The sequence below is a fragment of the Hemitrygon akajei genome, chromosome 13 (assembly GCF_048418815.1).
Source record: "Hemitrygon akajei chromosome 13, sHemAka1.3, whole genome shotgun sequence".
In the NCBI taxonomy this organism is placed as follows: domain Eukaryota; kingdom Metazoa; phylum Chordata; class Chondrichthyes; order Myliobatiformes; family Dasyatidae; genus Hemitrygon; species Hemitrygon akajei.
Genome location: NC_133136.1, coordinates 7,606,323 through 7,624,584, shown reverse-complemented (window position 1 = coordinate 7,624,584; position 18,262 = coordinate 7,606,323). Strand labels below are relative to the sequence as shown.

Here is an 18,262-nt window from a genome sequence, read left to right as displayed (position 1 = left end):
TAATCCTAGCCTAATCATGGGACAATTTACAATGAACAAATAACCTACCAGCTGGTACATCTTTGGACTGTGGGAGGAAACCGGAGCACCGGGAGGAAATCCACAAAACCACAGGGAGAATGTACAAATGACATTGGAATTGAACCCCGAACACCAATGCCCAAGCTGTAACAGCATCGCTTTAACTGCTCAGCTGCCGTGTCGCCAAAAATAATCACAGAGTCATCGGAGTCAAAAGTCAAGGTAAATTTATGATCAAAGTTTGTATGCAGGATGTACTACTTTGAGATTCTTTCACTGAGTAATACAGCACAGAAACAGGCATCTCTGGATACAGCATCCTCCCTGTTCGTCCCAGTTGCCCACGTTCAGCCTATGAGCCTCCAAGCCCATTCTCCCCATGTACCAATCAAAATGCCTCATCAGTGTCAGAAATGTACCCATCTCCACTGCTTCTTCTGGCAGCTCATTTCAGTTACTCACTAGCCTCTGTATGAAGAAGTTATCTCTCACATCTCACTTCAATCTCTCCTCTCTGATCTTGTCTCTGTATCCTCTAGCTTGAACTCCCCAATCCAGGGACCTTAACCATACCCTTCCTTCATGATTGTATAAACATCTGTGAGGTTACTCTCAGTCTCCTGTGCTCCAGGGAATAAAGATACAGCACGGCCAACCTCTTCCTTAAATTCAGGCCCTCTCCCTATGACTCAGACCCTCTCCCTATCTCAGGTCCTCTCCCAATCTCTCCTTATAACTCAGGCTGTCTAGTCCAGGCAGCATCCTTGTCAATCTCCTCTGCACTCTCTGCAGCTTTTCAATGTCTTTCCAAAACTGTACATTATACTCAAGATCGCCCTCACCAATGACTTGTGTCACTGCCACATGATGTCCCTTTCCTAAGCTTGATGCCATGTTGGTTGAAAGTGTAAAAGACGCATTTCACTGCACATGTTATAATTAAATCAGAATCTTTATCTGACTGATGAAGGCCTGCATGCTAAACATCTCCTTCACACCCTGCTTTCTGCGAACTTGTACACCCAGTATCCTCTGATCCACAACATGCGCCAATGCTATGCCATTCAAAATTCAAAAGTTCAATGTTCAAATTCTCCTCTCCTATGAGATTCCATCTTCTCCAACCCTTGACCTTTCCCACCCATCTGGCTTCACCTATCACCTTGCAGCTAGCCTCCATTCCTTACCCCCCACCTCTTCATTCTGACATCATCCTCCTTCCTCCTCAGTCGTGAAGAAGGGTCTTGGCCTGAAATTTCGATTGTTTTTTAAATTTCCATAGATGCTGCCTGACCTGCTGAGTTACAGCATTTTACGTGTGTCACCTTGGAATTCCAGCATTTGCACAATTTCTCATGTTTAAGTAAAATTATTATCAAAATACCTATACATCACTGAATTCTACCTTGAGATTTATTGTCTTGTGGGCAATCACAGTAGACACAAAGAAAGACAACAGAATCAATGAAAAACTGCACAAAAGCAAGGATGGATAAACAAAGGAGGACAAGTTGTGCAAATACAAAAAAAAACAAGAAGTTAATAAAACTGTGAATGTGAGTTGTAGAGACCTTGAAAGTGAGTCTATAGGTTTAGGAATCAGTTCAGAGTTGAAGCGAGTGAAGTTATCCATGCTGGTTCAGGAACCTGATGGTTATGGGGTAAAAACTATTCTTGAACCTAGATGTATGGGATCTGAGGCTCCTGGTATCTCCTGATCCAACATGGGGTTGAATGTCCTGAGGGGTGGCAACATACCCTCTTGATTTCAGAGGGAAACCAAGCATGAATAGGAAGATTGTCCCATGACATCTCCTGTCAGAAAATTACAGATGTGAGTATGAAGAATGTGCACACGATTTCACTATGAATAGTAAATTGAGAACATTTCCCACACCCGTAAGTTATCTTATTAATGGAAAAGACTTACACTTGGGATAAGGAGGCCGTCATGCCATTCAATTCTGATTTTAATGCAACTGGGGATTTTTTTTTTAAATAAGGCTCATTATTTATAACATATTTTGAAAATGAAGTCTCCTGGTAGTCTGATTGGAGAAGTGCCCAGTCCTTTTATTTTCCTCGAGGTGGGAAGAATTTGTAATTATAATTGACAGCCTGGCTGAGTCAAAGTATTTGGCTCCTGGAGAATGAGACAACAGCTGCAGAGATGATCACTTTCCAGACCGGTATGATTACCGTCTTTCCTTTATTTATGTGTTGTTGGTGCCCCTAACAAGGGACACGTTTATTGCCTGTCTAAATTTGGTCAGCATCTCGATCTCTGCAGTGCATGTGGTGATGGTTTTCCAATATTGTTGGTTGATGGAGGACAGAGTATTGTAGAGCACAATGTACCTGCCATGGCATCTCCTGTATTTGATAAAGTGGCCACTAAGTGAACATTCATGGTTTTCTGCTATAGCCCATCCACTTTGAAATTCAACTTGTGTGTTCAGAGATGCTCTTCTGCACACCACTGTTGTAATATGTGGTTATTTGAATTACTGGCAGCTTCCTGTCAGCTTGAACCAGTCTGGTCATTCTCCTCTGACCTCTCTCATTGACAAGGCGTTTTCACCCTTAGAACTACTGCTCACTGCATTTTTGTTTTGTTTTTCGCAGCATTCTCTGTGAAGTAAAGAGACTATCATGTGTGAAAATCCCAGGATATCAGCAGTTTCTGAGATACTCAAACTACCCTGTCTGGCAACAACAATCATCTTTCCAGGGCAAAAGTCACGTCGATCACATTTCTTCCCCATTCTGATGTTTGGTCTGAACAACAACTGAACCTCTTGACCACGTCTGCAAGCTTTTATGCATTGAATTGCTGCCAAGTGATTGGCTGAATAGATTCTGCATTGACGAGCTATACAGGTGTACCTGATAAAGTGGCCACTGACAGGTCCTTTGGCTCACGATGTTGCCAACCTTTTACCCTACGCTAAGATCAGTCTAATCTCTGTCCTCTCACATGGGCCTCCATTTTTCTATTATCCATGTTCCTATCCAAGAGTCTCTTAAATGTCCCTAATGTATCTGCCTCTACTATCATTCCTGGTAGTGTCTTCCCCACACTCTCTGTATAAAAAAAAACTTACCTCAGACATCCCTACTAAATCTTCCTCCACTCACCTTAAATGCCACCCTGAGTAAAACGCACTGGCTGTGCATGCTATCTGTGTACTCGTGTACCACTCTATCAACTCAGATTGTAAACCCATAACAGTAACTGTCAGTCTCCCCTTTCACTGTGAAAGTGGGTGATGCCTCTCTGTCTCTTGTTGGTGAAAGAAATAGAGAGTCTGTGGCAAGTCGAACTGTCAGGTAAACAATTGTTTTTGTTGATTGCCGACCTGATCTCTCTTGGGGTGCTTTGCTGTTGTTTGGTGGGTGGTGGGCACAGAGGGTTTTTCTGAAACTATTGGGGGGAGATTGATGTGTTGATGCTGTGGCTGCTTGTGTGGTGCGGGGGGGGGGGGGGGAAAGACGGTTTTGGGTTCTAAAATTTTCCTGTTTTGTGTGAGTGTATACTGTATACATTCTGATAACAAACAGACAGCCTGAGTTAAAAAGAGATTTTTAATCCACAGTGCCCAGTATTTTTTTTTACTCTTCCAGTAAGTGTCTAAAGTATTCTCAAAGTTACCATCACCTCTTATCACCCCCCCCCCCCCCACCCCACCCCCTTTGCCAGCTCAGGCTCTGTGTTCTGTTAAACAAAAACTCACAAGTCAGTGCTTCTGGTCTCTTTTTATTTATGTTATTGGAACCCTTTATAATTTTAATCATCTCAATTAAAATCACTCTAACTTCAAAGGTTCAAAGAAGTACAACCCCTTTGGTCAAACCTTAGTAGAATGAGCACATAAAAACGGAGTCTTTTTTGATACAAATGCTAATGCTGGTTTCCATCATTCACCTGTTCATTGTGTGCCGTGCCATATGACATGGCTGAATATGGGCCCTGACCATGATTGCTCTTGGGAAGTTTTTCTACAGAAGTGGTTTGCCATTGCTTTCTTCTGGGCAGAGCCTTTACAAGCCAAGTAACCCCAGCCACTGTCCATACTCTTCAGAGGTTGCCTGCCTGGTGTCAGTGGTCGCATAACCAGGATTTGTGATATGCACCGGCTGCTCAAACAACCATCCACCACCTGCTCCCTGGCTTCATGTGACCCTGACCGGGGTGGGGAGGGGCTAAGCAGGTGCTATACCTTACCTGCCGAAAGGTGAGCTGCAGGCTAGCAGAAGGAAGGAGCACCTTATACCTCCTTTGGTAGAGACGTATCTCCACCCTGCCAACCCATTTCCGGTTTCCTTGCTTGACTTAATTAACAATAGCTATTAATTGTCCAGACTTGCTGTGCTGACCAGAGAGCCACAAACTGATACTGGACATCTGATGCACCATCAATAACTCTCGGAGACGTGAGGCGAGATATAGGCTTTTATTGGCTGGAAGAAAGAACAAGCAGCAGGAGACCACCACACAACATCCTGGAGACTGAGGCCGGGGCTGTGCCTCCAATCGCCTTTATACCGGGGTCCGTGGGAGGATCCACAGAAGCAGTCAGCGGGGTGGGGGGGGGGGGGGCATGTCCAGACAGGTATATGTAGTTCACCACAACATCAGACGGTGCGTGGATTATATTTTGCTTTGGAAGCACTGGGTCTTTGTTCCTTGGAATGAAGGAAACTCAGAAACACCAATGCCCAGGAACAGAATAAACTACTTAACGTGGTGGTCACAGCCAGTCCATCACAGGTAAATCCCTCCCCACCAGTGAGCATGGAGTACTGCCACATCACAGCTGCATCCATTATCAAAGACCCCCTCCATCCAGGGCATGCCCTTTCCTCATAGTCAAAATATTCATAATAATTTGGAACACTCAGTAAGTTTATGATCAATAAATAAATAATTTCTGACACCAGTTCACTCTAAAACTGCAGCATGTTAGTATCTTATTTACATTAAAAATTACTTTCTCTTCAATTGAGAGATGCTTTGAGTTTGAGGAAGTTACTACCCTGCAACAGCCCAGTCAATCAGAGGCAAAGCCCTCCCCACCACTGAGCACATTTAGTTGGACTGGTACCACAAGAAAACAGCATCCATCATCAAGGGCCCCCACCATCCAGGCCAGGCTCCCTTCTCACTACTACCATCAGGAAGAAGGCACAGATGCTTGGGTCCCACCCAACCAGGTTCAGGAGAAATCATTACCCAGATATCAGGCTCCTGAACTGGTGTGGATACCTTCACTCACTTCACCGCTGGACTGATTTTATGACCTCCAGGCTCACTTTCAACTCGTGTCCTCTGTTTTGTTTTTATTTATATGGTTTATAATCTTTTGTACATTGGTTGCTGGTCAGGCTTTATCATGTGCAGTTATTTCGTAAATTCTATTGCAGTTCTTCATTTTTTCTTGTAAATGCCTGCAAGCAAATGAATTTCAAGGTGGCATACAAGTACTTTGATAATAAATTTACTTGGAACCTGATAGAAATGTTGGAACTTATGAGAGACACTAATAAGAGGTGGATGGTAACAGTTTTCTTCCTAGGGTAGGAGAGACCAAACTAAGGGGCTGTAGATTCCGAATGTGAGGTGATAGATTTAAAAGGGGTCCGAGGGACAACCTTTTCACACAGAGGGTGGTAAATAAATGGAATGAGTTGCCAGAAGAAGTGGCTGGAACAGATATAATAACATCATGTAAGAAGCACGTAGATAAGTGGGCCTGTACTGAAGATTTAGAAGATTCAGAATCTTCTAAATTCTGCTGGTGTTCAGAAGAATAAATGGGGATCCACTGACACCTATAAAATTTTGAAAGGCTAGACAGAGTGGATGTTTCCTATAGTAGGGGAATTTATGACCAGAGGGCACCGCCTCAGAATAGAGGGACATTCATTTAGAACAGGTATGTGGAAGAATTTCTTTAGCCAGAGAATGGTGAATCTGTGGAATTCATTGGCACAGATGGTTGTGGAGGCCAAGTCATTGGGTATATTTAAACAGGAGATTGATAGGTTCTTAATTAATCAGGGTGTCAAAGGTTATAGGGAGCAGGCAGGAGAATGGGATTGAGAGAGAGATAATAAATCAGCCATGATGGAATAGTGGAGCAGATTTGATCTGCTGAATGGACTAATTCTGCTCCTATGGTCAGGGCTGAGAGGGATGTGGGCCAAATGCAGAAAATTAGGATTAGCCGGGTGGATACTATTAATTTTTCAGGCCCATGTCTATGTTGTATTGCTCTTTGACCTTATGACTCTTGTCTGGCAATAGTGGAGCAGAGGCTTAGAAACCCAACGTATTCCATAAATGGAAAAGAATAAACAGTCGACATTTCTGACAGAGACCTTTCACCTGGAATCTGCCCAAAATAATTTGTTGTCTTTTGTACATTGGATATCCCACTTTTGTATGCAGCTCCTCATTGATCCTATTGCATTTCTTTACACATACCGTGAATGCTCACAAGAAAATGAATCTCAGGGTAGTATATAATGACATATATGTATGTACTCAGATAATAAATTTGGATATCCCTGTATTTATCTGTTATCTGTTTCAGCTAAAGAACAATGGATTACATAATTCGCTAATGACAGCTTTGTCAGAACTATTGAGGCTTTGGGCTCTCAGGCATATTCTGAAGAAATGATGAGAAGTTCAACAATAATTTATGCCACTTAAATTAACTTCAGTCTTGATCTATCTTGACTTTATTTCAAACGATACACAAAATTTGCTGCAGTTTCTTCTGCCAGGTGTTGTTTGACACAGTTAAGATGACAAATGATCCAGTAGAGGAACAAAGGCTTCGACAGATACAAGACCCTAACAAAAGAGAACAGGCTTCATTGTTTAACCAGTTACTCGCTTGTTGCTTCATGCTGATAGGAAAGGGATACAAAGCAACTTCAATCACTGGAGATTTAATTTGCTATTTCCATTGTGGACAATGTTGACATCCTTTCAGCTTGACTGTTTCCAACCTTCAGCATCTCCATGCTTTAATTTGGCAATGTTTCCTGTCTCTGTGGTTGCTTTAAGTAATTATCTTAATATAACATAGTACAGCACAGGAACAGGCCCTTCACTCCACAGTGTTGTGTCAAACTAACTAAATTAGTAATCAAATGGGCAACTAATCTCTTCTGCTGACACAATGTCCATATCCTTCCAGTTCCGTTATATTCATGTGCCTATCGAAACATCTCTTTAGCCAGTGAGTGGTGAGTTTGTGGAACTCATTGTCACAGACGGCTGTGGAAGCCAAGTCTGAAAGTATATTTATGGCAGAGGTTGATAGATTTTTCAGTGGTATGGGTATTTATCAGGGATATGGGGAGAAGGCAGGAGGTTGGGTCTAAGAGGAAAAATAGATCAGCCATGAACAGCAGAGCAAACTTGATGGGCCAAATGGCCTAACTTTACTACTGTATCTTATGGTCTTATGGTCTCTTAAAAGTCTCTAATGTATCTGCCTCTACCACCACTCCAGGAAGCACATTCAGGGACCCACCACTCTGTTAAAAACTTGCCCTTTACATCTCCTTTGAAATTACCTCCACTCACATTAAATACATGCTCTCTAGTATTAAACATTTCAACTCTTGGAAAAAGAAACCATCTGTCTTCCTTATCTATGCCCCTCGTCATCTTATAAATCTCTATCAGATCTCCACTCAGCCTTCATCACTCCAGAGAAAACAACCCAGGGTTATCCAACCTCTTTTCATAGAACACGCCCTCTAATCCAGGCAACATCCTGGTAAAGCTCTTCTGCACCCTCTCCGAAGCCTCAACATCCTTCCTATATTGGGGCGACCAGAGCTGTATGCCAAGTCAAGTCAAGTCACTTTTTATTGTCATTTCGACCGTAACTGCTGGTACAGTACATGGTAAAAACGAGGCAACGTTTTTCAGGACCATGGTGCTACATGAAACAATACAAAAACTACACTGAACTACGTAAACCAACACAAAAACTACACCGGCCTACAGACCTAACCAGAACTGCATACAGTACACAGAACAGTGCAGGCATTACAATAAATAATAAACAAGGCAATAGGCACAGCAGAGGGCAGTAGCTTGGTAGTCCGATGGCTTGGGGGAAAATCTGTTGCATAAATGAACAGCTGAATGGTGGCATCCAGGATTCTGTCCGTTCCTGTACTCTCGCTGAGTATTTTGTTGCCACAGATGTAGTCCAATTTAATGTCCATTGGAGAGCAGAATGGACGGGAGAGCCGGCCGGCTAGGACTTGCTTTTTTCCTGGCACGGACTCCTGCCCGCTCGCCTCACTTCCACATCCTCGCACACCGTTTACGATGTCCCCACCTCTGGCCACCGGCATCAGGCAACTCCGAGGACTGCAGGCCCAATTCCCCCAGCAAGCCGAGGTCACGCAATCCAACCAGCAGATTTTCATGAAAGTTTGTTTTTGGGCGATCTCTGTATTGTAACAGTAACTGGCAATGGTAGATAGTTGCTCTGTTATCCATTGCCCTAAACCCTAATTGTGCCTTAAAATTAAATTTAAAAACTAAACTAAAGTAGCACCAGATCCGAAAGGCCGCTGCTGTCATGTGCCACACATTTGGGTTAGGGCCAGAGTGCAGCCTAACTAGAGATTTATAAATCTGCAATATAACTTCTTGAATTTTGAACTCAGTGTCTCGACTAATAAAGGCATGCATGTCATATACTTTCTTAACCACCCTATCAACCTGCGTAGCCACTTTCAGAGAGCTATGAACTTGGACCACAAGATCCCTCTGCTCAACAACACTTTTAGGATCTTTCCTGTAACGTTGTACTGTCTCTTCACATTAATATCATTGGCTAAGAAAATCGTACACTAGGTAAAAGGAATTCAAAGTTCAAAGTAAATTTATTATCAAAGTACATATATGTCACCATATACAAACCTGAGATTCATTTTCTTGAGGGTAATCATGGTAAATATATACAAGAAACACAATAGAATCAATGAAAGACCATTCCCAACCGGTGGGCAACGTCCAATATGGAAAAAAAACTATGCAATTACAAAACGGAAAAGAAAAAAAACAAACAATAATTATCAAGAATCTGAGATGAAGAGTCCTTGAAAATAAGTCCAGTTCAGTGGGAACATTTCAGTGATAGGGCAAGTGAGATTGAGTGAAGTTATCCATTCTGGTTCAAGAGCTTAATGTTTGAGGGGCAATAACTGTTCCTGAACCTGGTGGTGTGGGACCTGAAGCTCCTGTGCCTTCCTCCTGATGGCAGTAGTGAGAAGAGAGCGTGGCCTGGCTTGATGATGGATGCTGCTTTCCTGTGACAGCTCTCCGTGTACATGTGCTCAGTGGTGCTGGAATTAGTTATAAAGTGAGTTCTTCATTTACATCACTTCAGAGTTAATTACATTTACTAACTTCGTGGCTTCAATTTCTGGCGGCCTTGCAACCGAACCACTCATTGATCCCACACCAGCCCTGTATGGAACCACTTTGTCATTGCAGTGAGAAACCCATTAGTCAGCAATGCTTTTTACAGGCTCAGACATAATTGAGGCTTACAGAAAGGCCATTGGGAATGGAAGAATGCTGTGTGCGCAAGTAGATTGTTAGTAAAACCTGGACCTTTGTTCAGATCACCATATGTAGGCAAAATGATAGTTAATGAATCTTGCTTTATTTTTATTTAGAGATACAGCGCTGAACAGGCCCTTTTGACCCAATGAGTTCTGCCATCCAGCAACCTCCGATTTAACCCAGCCTTATCACAGGACAATTTACAACGACCAATTAACCTACTAACCGATACGTCTTTGGACTGTGGGAGGACACTGGAGCACCCACAGGAAACCCTCGCACGCACCTGGGAAAAACACATGTTTCTTACAGAAGACGCCGAATTGAACACCGAACTCCAAAGCCCCAAAATGCAATAATGGTGCCCCCCATGCTGCCATGGGACCCAAGGGGATCATGGAAAGAATATTGTTGGCATGGAGAGAGTGTGATTATGTACAATACTCCAAGATCTAAGGAGTTGTAGAACAGAGTCAGAATCGGAATCAGAATCAGGTTTAATATCACTGGCATTTGTCATGAAATTTGGTGTTTTGCAGCAGCAGTACAGCGCTGCTAAAATGTACTACAAATTACAGTAAGAAATATATTATTTAGATAATAAGTCATTATATAGTACTATACAAATGTCTTAGCCATATAGTGTATATATAGTGCCTAAGACTTTTGCATAGTTCTGTAGTAATTTTATGGATTGCTTTGTACTGCTGCTGCTGCAAAAATAAATAAATTTCATGAGCTATGTGAATAATGATAAATCTGATTCTGATATGGGTCACTATTGTGGGCTGAGAAAGGGAAGGGAGCAGGCAGAGAGTTCATGGTTGGGAAAAGGAGATGGGAGAGGGGTGGAAGCAGGAAGCACCAGAGAGGCATTCTGTGATGATCCGTAAACCAGTTGTTTGGTGTTTCAGGGTTGGGCGAGTCTGCACCTGCACCAGTCCTCCTTCCTGACACTTGCCCTTTGTGCCCCCCACCCCCGATTTACAAACTCACTCTGTTCCACGTTGACAAATACAGTACCTAAGACTTCTGCACGGTCTTGTCCATGTCCACAATGTCCAGCAGAAGCTTTCCTCTGGGTGCTCCACTTTCCTCCCACGTACAGAGAAAAAAGAAGCAAAGTACAGGCCCTTCAATCTACTCTATGATCAATCTAATCCTTCCCTGCCACATAACCCTCCATTTTTCTTTCATCCATGTGCCTATCTAAGAGTCTCATAAATGTCTTTAATGTATCTGCCTCTACCATCACCCCTGTGGCACACTTCACACACCCACCACTCTGTGTAAAAAATTTACTCTGATAGCACCCCTATACTTTCCTCCAATTACGTTAAAGTTAAGCCCTTTTGTAATAGCGACTTCCACCCTGGAACAAGAGTCTCTGGTTGTCCACTAGATCTATGCCTCTTATCATCTTATACATGTCTAGGTAGATATGAGGCTTCTATTCTTTGAATTAGAGGAAAGTTTGAAATTGAGAAGATACTGGAAAGAATTAGCAGAGCTAATCGAGGAAAATTGGCCATTGAAAAGATCAAGTACTGGGGATAATTGTTTAAAAACCACTACAAAATGAGAATTAGAGGATGGAACTGAAATAGCTTTAAGGGACAGACTTATCGAAAAAGTTAACAATGAGGAACATTATCGTGGAGAACACGAATGGGCTGTGGAGATTCAATATTTTTCTGGAGAAAAGTGTGTCTTAAGGGCATGTGAGAAGATGAACAAGCTGCTGAAAAGGTCTAGTTTAATATCTCCCTCCTAACATATACTTTTCCTTGTGATGATGCGTGCTCAACATGCTCTCATACGTCAATCCAAAACAGCCAATCAATACCCTGCATTTTCCAACACAGTGTGTCCTACATGCACAGCAGAAACGGCCATCTCCCCCCATGAAGAAAGAAAGAAAGATTTGTCACATGTAAATCAAAACATACAGCAAAATGCATTGTTTGCGTGAACAAACAACACAATCTGAAGTTGTGCTGGCACAATGTCACCATATTTTTGGCACCAACATAGCATGTTCACAATTTATTAACCCTAACCTGTACATCTTTAGAATATGGGAGGAACCTGGAGCACCCATGGGAAACCCACATGGTCACAGAACATACAAATTCCTTACAGATGGCACTGGGAATTAAAAGGTTCAAAGTAAAGTTATAATTAAAGTATATACATGTCATCATGTACAACCCCAGATTCGTTTTCTTCTGGGTATACTCAATAAATCTATTGAATAATAACCATAAAAAAATCATGAAAGACTGACCAACTAGGATTTTCAACCAGAACACAGAAGACAACAAACTGTGCAAATACAAAATGAAGAAATAATAAAAATAAATAAATAAACAATAAATATCAAGAACGTGAGATGAAGGGTCCTTGAAAGTGAGTCCAAAGGTTGTAGGAAAATTTCAATGATGGCCCGAGTGAAGTTTCCCCTCTGGTTCCAGAGTCAGATGGTTGAGGCTCTTGAAGTAAACTGTCAGTACCTCCAGTAAAACATTGTCTTTTTGTGTGTTTCCCCATAGCTGTCAGTCTGTGGTTTTGTATTGCCATGTCCTCCTGTCCCCACTCCTGCTCTACTCCGGCCCCTGTATTACTGAGTACTCCGTCTCTCATCTGTACCTGTATTGCTGCCACCCACATCTCACTGTGCTCCACCTATCATCTGCCTCTCTGTTTATTGCTCAGTGTCTTTCTGTCCTGTGTTTTCACCTGTTTGTTGCCAAATTGTGCCAGTGAGTTTTCCGGAGCCTTTCCGGCATTTATATCCATACTCTGTCCAACTGAATATTGACTCTGCCTGTTCCCCGATTCTGGTTTTTGGATTTCTCTGGATGTTTTGATCTCTCCCTGAACTTTGGCACTGACTTTGTTTGCACCTTGGAATTTGTTACTTAATTAATATCACTGTGTGCACGGTACTGGGTCTGCGACTGGATCCCTGCTCATGCGTCTTGACACAAACACTATCACCAGCACTGCAAGTGTTGAGTTGACTGTTATGCTACATGTAACCACCTGTGTTTAAATATATTGCAATGTATAATTTTGTCCACAATATTCTTTTATTAGATATATAGTTCATGAATACACAGCCTGAAAGAGACCCCAATGTGCATCCAAAAAAAACATCCAATGATGTCACCACCGAGAAGCCATCTGTTTGTGCAGAGCTGGTTCATTGATTGATGTTAGACAGAACACCATGACAAAGGACTTTAAGGGCTCAGCCTTATCTGTTACATGTACATTGAAACACTGATACATGCAGTGAAATGTGCGGAGATTTGATAGTGGTATACAAAATTAAAAGGGGTATACTGTATATAGGTAAATGCAAGCAGGCTTATACTACTGAGGTTGTGTAAGACTACTACTAGAGACTGTGGGTTAAGGGCGAACTGTAAAATGTTTAAGGGGAACTTCTTCAGAGTGTGGTGCAAGTGTGAAATGAGCTGCCAGCAGAAATGATGGATGCGGGTTCATTTGCAACATTTAAGAGCAAAGTCAAGATGGAACTAAACAACAACTCCTTTGCTTGCAACTGTGGAAACAGCTCTGTTTCAATCTTTGATATCTCTTTTTTGCCCTTTTCAGGGTTCTTTTGAAGACCCTGACCTGGAGTTACACCCTGACTTTGGTTCTTTCTGGGAGCGGGACCTGCTCTTAGGGTCTCACGACAGGTCGCTTTTTGATATCTCAAGGACGCGGCCTGGAAGACTAGCACTTATTCAAGATGCCGGAGTTTCGTGACTCTGGAGATGGGGTGATCAAGACGAGTGCCCGTGACCGAGGCGTCGCAGGAGAACATGGAACGTCGGGAGCAGTGGGTTAGCTGCTGGCTGTGTGTCCAGAGACCTGAGCTCTGGGGCCGCAGAGCTTAGAGAAAGTGACGCAACAGACTCTTAACATCGTAAACCAGTGAGTTGTTTGTTATATCTCCCTTCTCGCTGTGGAGCGGAGACACCTCTTTTTTGCTTATTAGGGAGTGAGAGAGCCTGTGGTATGTCGAGTTACCGGGTGAACGAGTAGTCTTTGGGTACTGCAAGTCTGTGTCTTTATTGATGCTTTGCTGCACGCTTGAGTGCTCGGTGGAGGGCATCGATGCTTTTTTTGCTGGTGAAGTAGGGGGGTGAGTGCTCGGTGCCTTGCTGCTATATACATATGGCAGGGGGGAGCGGGGGGGGTGCTTTGGGGTTCTAACATTTAACTGTCATTCATTCCTTGGGGCACTCCTCTGTTTTCATGGATGTTTGCGAAGATAAAGAATTTCAGGATGTATATTTTATGCATTTCTCTGACATTAAATGTTCCTACTGAAGTTTGGACTGGGACTTGGTATACAGAGTTATCGTAGATTGGACTAGACAGAATACAGGTCAGCATGGACTAGATGGGCTGAACGGCCAGTTTCTGTACTGTAGTGATTTGCGACTTCATGTTTGCATCAATGGTCAACACAGACTGAGGAAGTGCTGGGGATAGTGACATGCTCACAGCACCAGCTTGGCTTGCAGTGGCTTACTACCGATATACCTCTGAAGTGTATGTAGGAGGAAACCCACATGGTCATGGGGATAACATGCCAACTCCTCACAGACAGCAGCGGGAATTAAAACTGATTGCTGGCGTTTTAAAGCACTATGCTAACCACGATGTCACCGTGTTGTCCTCCAGCTCAACTTTAAGTTGTGTCTTGGAGCTTTTATCCTACTGGAAAGGATGGATAATTTTCAGTTTAGCAGTTTGTTTGAAAGACAGCACCACCAAGGGTGCAGCACCTTCTCAAAACTGCATTAAGCTATTAGAATAGATTATCTGCTCAGACAACATTTTCACACACGCAGACATCCACTAAACCTCTGCTGACATTTGTAGCTGAAAACCAGGTTAAACCTTTTAGCTGTTAAAAGCATGAGCTGCTCCCGTCTTTATCTGAAAGATTATATAATTAGCTCCTTTAGAAGAACCCACATACACATATAAACACACAGGCTCACACACACTCATACCACACTCAGACACAGAAAGAAAATAAGCGGTTTAACTTAAACAGTAAAATGTTATTGTATAAGTTAATGACTGGGAGAAAATGAAGGGTTACAGGCAGTAAAACCCCAGAATCCTCATTCCGATGTGTGTGTGTCTGTCCCCCTGTGTTTGTGAGCGTATGAAATGCGTCTGCCTCTGCGTGCTACGGTGTGTGTGTGTGTATGTGCGCAATGCAAGTGCGTGAATGTTAGTGTCTGTGTGTGTGTGTGTGTGTGTAATGTGAGTGTGTATGCCTGTGTGTGTCTCTATGTATGATGTGAGTGTAGGTGTGAGCGTGTGTTTCTCTGTATAATGTACATGTGACATGAGGCACAGTGTCAGCAATATAGAAAACTACAGGCCACAGGTTGACTGTAAGGAATGACAGGTGGAGGGTATTGGAGGTGGGAGGTTTTCACCCAGCAGGAACCTGGAATCTCGAGCGGACTGCCCAAGTGGGAGGTGAAGGCAACTACCCTCACAGTACTCTCGAGCCAGAGATGCTCCCTAGCTGAGCATCCAACTACCTGGGTAGTGAGGGTTATGCACCACATGCAGGAAAATGGGATGAATGCACGATGGTCTGTATAGACACCTGGGCTGGCATGGACTGTAATGTCTGACTCTAATTCGGGAACTAAAACTTGACATCTTTTTGGTTTGTGTTAAATTTATTCTCAAATACTGAGCAGAAGTATGGGTAAGAGAGAGAAACGACTTCCTCTAAAAGGGCTGTCTAAGACTAGCTGACAGTTTAAATATCAGAACTTGTCTTGATGGAAAATAGAACATAGAATAGAAAAGAGTGCAGGACTGTACAGGCCCTTCAGCCCATGACGTTCTGCTGTACTTTTAACCTACTCCTATCTAACCTTCCCTCCCACACATCATTCACGTGCCTATCTAAGAGTCGCTTAAATACTTCTAATGTATCTGCCTCTATCACCACTCCAGCAGTGTTCCACACACCCACCACTCTGTTTTTTTTTAAAAAAACTTCTAACATCATCCTTATACTTTCCTCCAGTCACCTTAAAATTAAGCCCTCGCCTATTGGCCAGTTTTGTCCTGGGAAAAAGTCTCTGGCCATCCACTCCATTAATGTCTCTTATCATCTTGTACACCTCTATCAAGCCACCTTTCATCCTCCTTTGCTCCAAAGAGAAAAGTTCAAAGTTTCCTCATAAAACACACTCTCTTATCCAGACAGCATCCAGGTGAATCTCCTCTGTTCCTCTAAAGCTATCAAATCCTTCCTCTTCTAAAGAGACCAGAATTGAACACATATTCAGTCCAACCAGAATTCTTTAGAGCTGCAGCATTACCTCAAGGCTCTTGAATTCAATCCCTTGTGTAATGAAGGCCAACACAGCATTGGCCTTCTTAGCCGCACTGTCGAGATGTGTGACAACTTTGAGGGATCTATCGAGGCGAACTCCAAGATCACTCTGTTCCTCCATTCTGTTCAGAAGGCTGCCGTTAACCCCACGTAGTGCATTTAAGTTTGACCTTCCAAAGTCAATCGCTTCACACTTTTCTGGATTGAATTTCATCTGACACAACTCAGCCCGGATCTCTGCATCCTGTCAATGTTCTGTTGTAACCTACTACAATTTTTACACTATCCACAACACCACTAACCTTAAGTAAGAAGTTATACTTAAGTGAGAAGTGGATAAGAATGAATACCCTGAATGAATATATCACTTTGGAGGACCTGCCTTGTTTCCTGCAGATAAATATAATTATGAAGAAAGAACAGCAGTGCCTCCTTCCTTAGAATTCTGCAAAGAATTGGCATGACACCTAAAACTTTGTCAAACTTCTATAGACGTGTAGTGGAGAATATATTGACTGGCTGCATCACAGCCTGGTATGGAAACACCAATGTTCTTGAATGGAAAATCCTACAAAATGTAACAGATATGACCCAGTCCATCACAGGTAAAGGCCTCCCCACGATGGAGCACATCTACATGAAATGTTGTCCCAGGAAAGCAGCATTCATCATCAGGGACATCCACCATCTAGGTCATGTTTTCTTCTCACTGTTGCCATCAGGAAGAAGGTTCAGGAGCCTCAAGACTCACACCACCAGCCTCAGGAACAATTAATACCCCTCAACCATCAGGCTCTTGAACCAAATAGGATAACTTCACTTGTCCCATCATTGAAATGTGCCCACAACCTAAGTTCTCACTTTCAAGGACTCTTTATCTCATGTTTTGAACATTTATTGCTTATTTATTTATTTAATATAATTATTTATTTCTTTTTGTATTTGCACAGTTCATTGTCCTTTGCTCAGTGGTTGAATGCCCAAGTCAGTGCGGTCTTTCATTGATTCTATTATGGTTATTATTTTATTATGGATTTATTGAGTTTGCCCTCAAGAAAATAAATCTCACTGTTGTATATGGTGATGTGACATACATGTGTTTTGATAATAAATTTATTTTGAACTTTGAACAAACAGGTTCCCATCACTAGGATAGCGACTTGTTCACTGTTTACCTTGCTGTACACGACATGCACTTTGAATTATATTTTATTAACTCTTTGTGGTGACGTTTTGTCTTATGTGCTGTGTGTAATAGATGTTTTGTGGGAGCACCATGGTCCAGAGGAATGTGGTTTTGTTTGGTTGTATACCATATATGTACAGTCAATAAATCTGAACTTGAAGTTAAAGACAATTGCCTCCAAACTCGAACAATATGTGATTATGAATGTGCAATTGATGTTCTGTGTTTGTTAACAAAAGGGATAAAGGGGTAAATGCAATGGTGGTTGTATAGTGCGGCCACAGATCTCATTGGAGAGTCGAACATATTCCCAATAGCATATTCCTACCCTGAACTGCAGTGTATAAAAATATAAATGACACTATGAAGAGGTTTTGAAGCATGTGTATAAAACAATCTCACATGAGCAGAATTAGGCCATTTGGCCCAACGAGTCTACTCCGCATTCCATCATGGCTGATTTATTATCTCTCTCAATCCCCTTCTCCTGCCTTCTCCATATAACCTTTGACACCCTGACTAATCAAAAACGTATCAATCTCCACAATAAAAATACACCTCTGCCTTAAATATACATAAAGACTTGGCCTCCACAACAGTCTGCAATAATCAATTCCACAAATTCACCACCATGCGGCTGAAGAAATTCCTCCTCATCTTTGTTCTAAAGGGATGTCCCTCTATTCTGACGCGGTGCCCTCTGGTTTTAGACTCACCCACTGTAAGAAACATCTTCTCCACATCCACTCTACCTAGGCCTTTCAATATCTGAAAACATAAGAACATAAGAAAAATAGGAGCAGGGGTAGGCCATCTGGCCCATCGAGCCCACTCAAAACCTATTTGATAGGTTTCAATGAAATGTCCCTTATTCCAGTGAGTACAGACCCAGAGCCATCAAGTGCTCCTCATGCATTAAACCTAGAATTATTCCTGGAATCATTGTGGTGAATGTAATGAACTGTGTGTTACATTGCACTGGAGTGATAGTTTGTTGAATAATGCATTGACAACTCTCTCCCTCTAAAATTATTATAGTGTTTTCATT

At 42.4% G+C, this 18,262-nt stretch overlaps 1 protein-coding gene across 1 annotated transcript in view; it reads right to left on the bottom strand.

Moving 5' to 3' along the window:
* Nucleotides 1–18,262, bottom strand: part of dcc (DCC netrin 1 receptor) — a 1,312,938-nt gene that overhangs the window by 573,253 nt on the left and 721,423 nt on the right. The gene's annotated exons all lie outside the window — the stretch shown is intronic.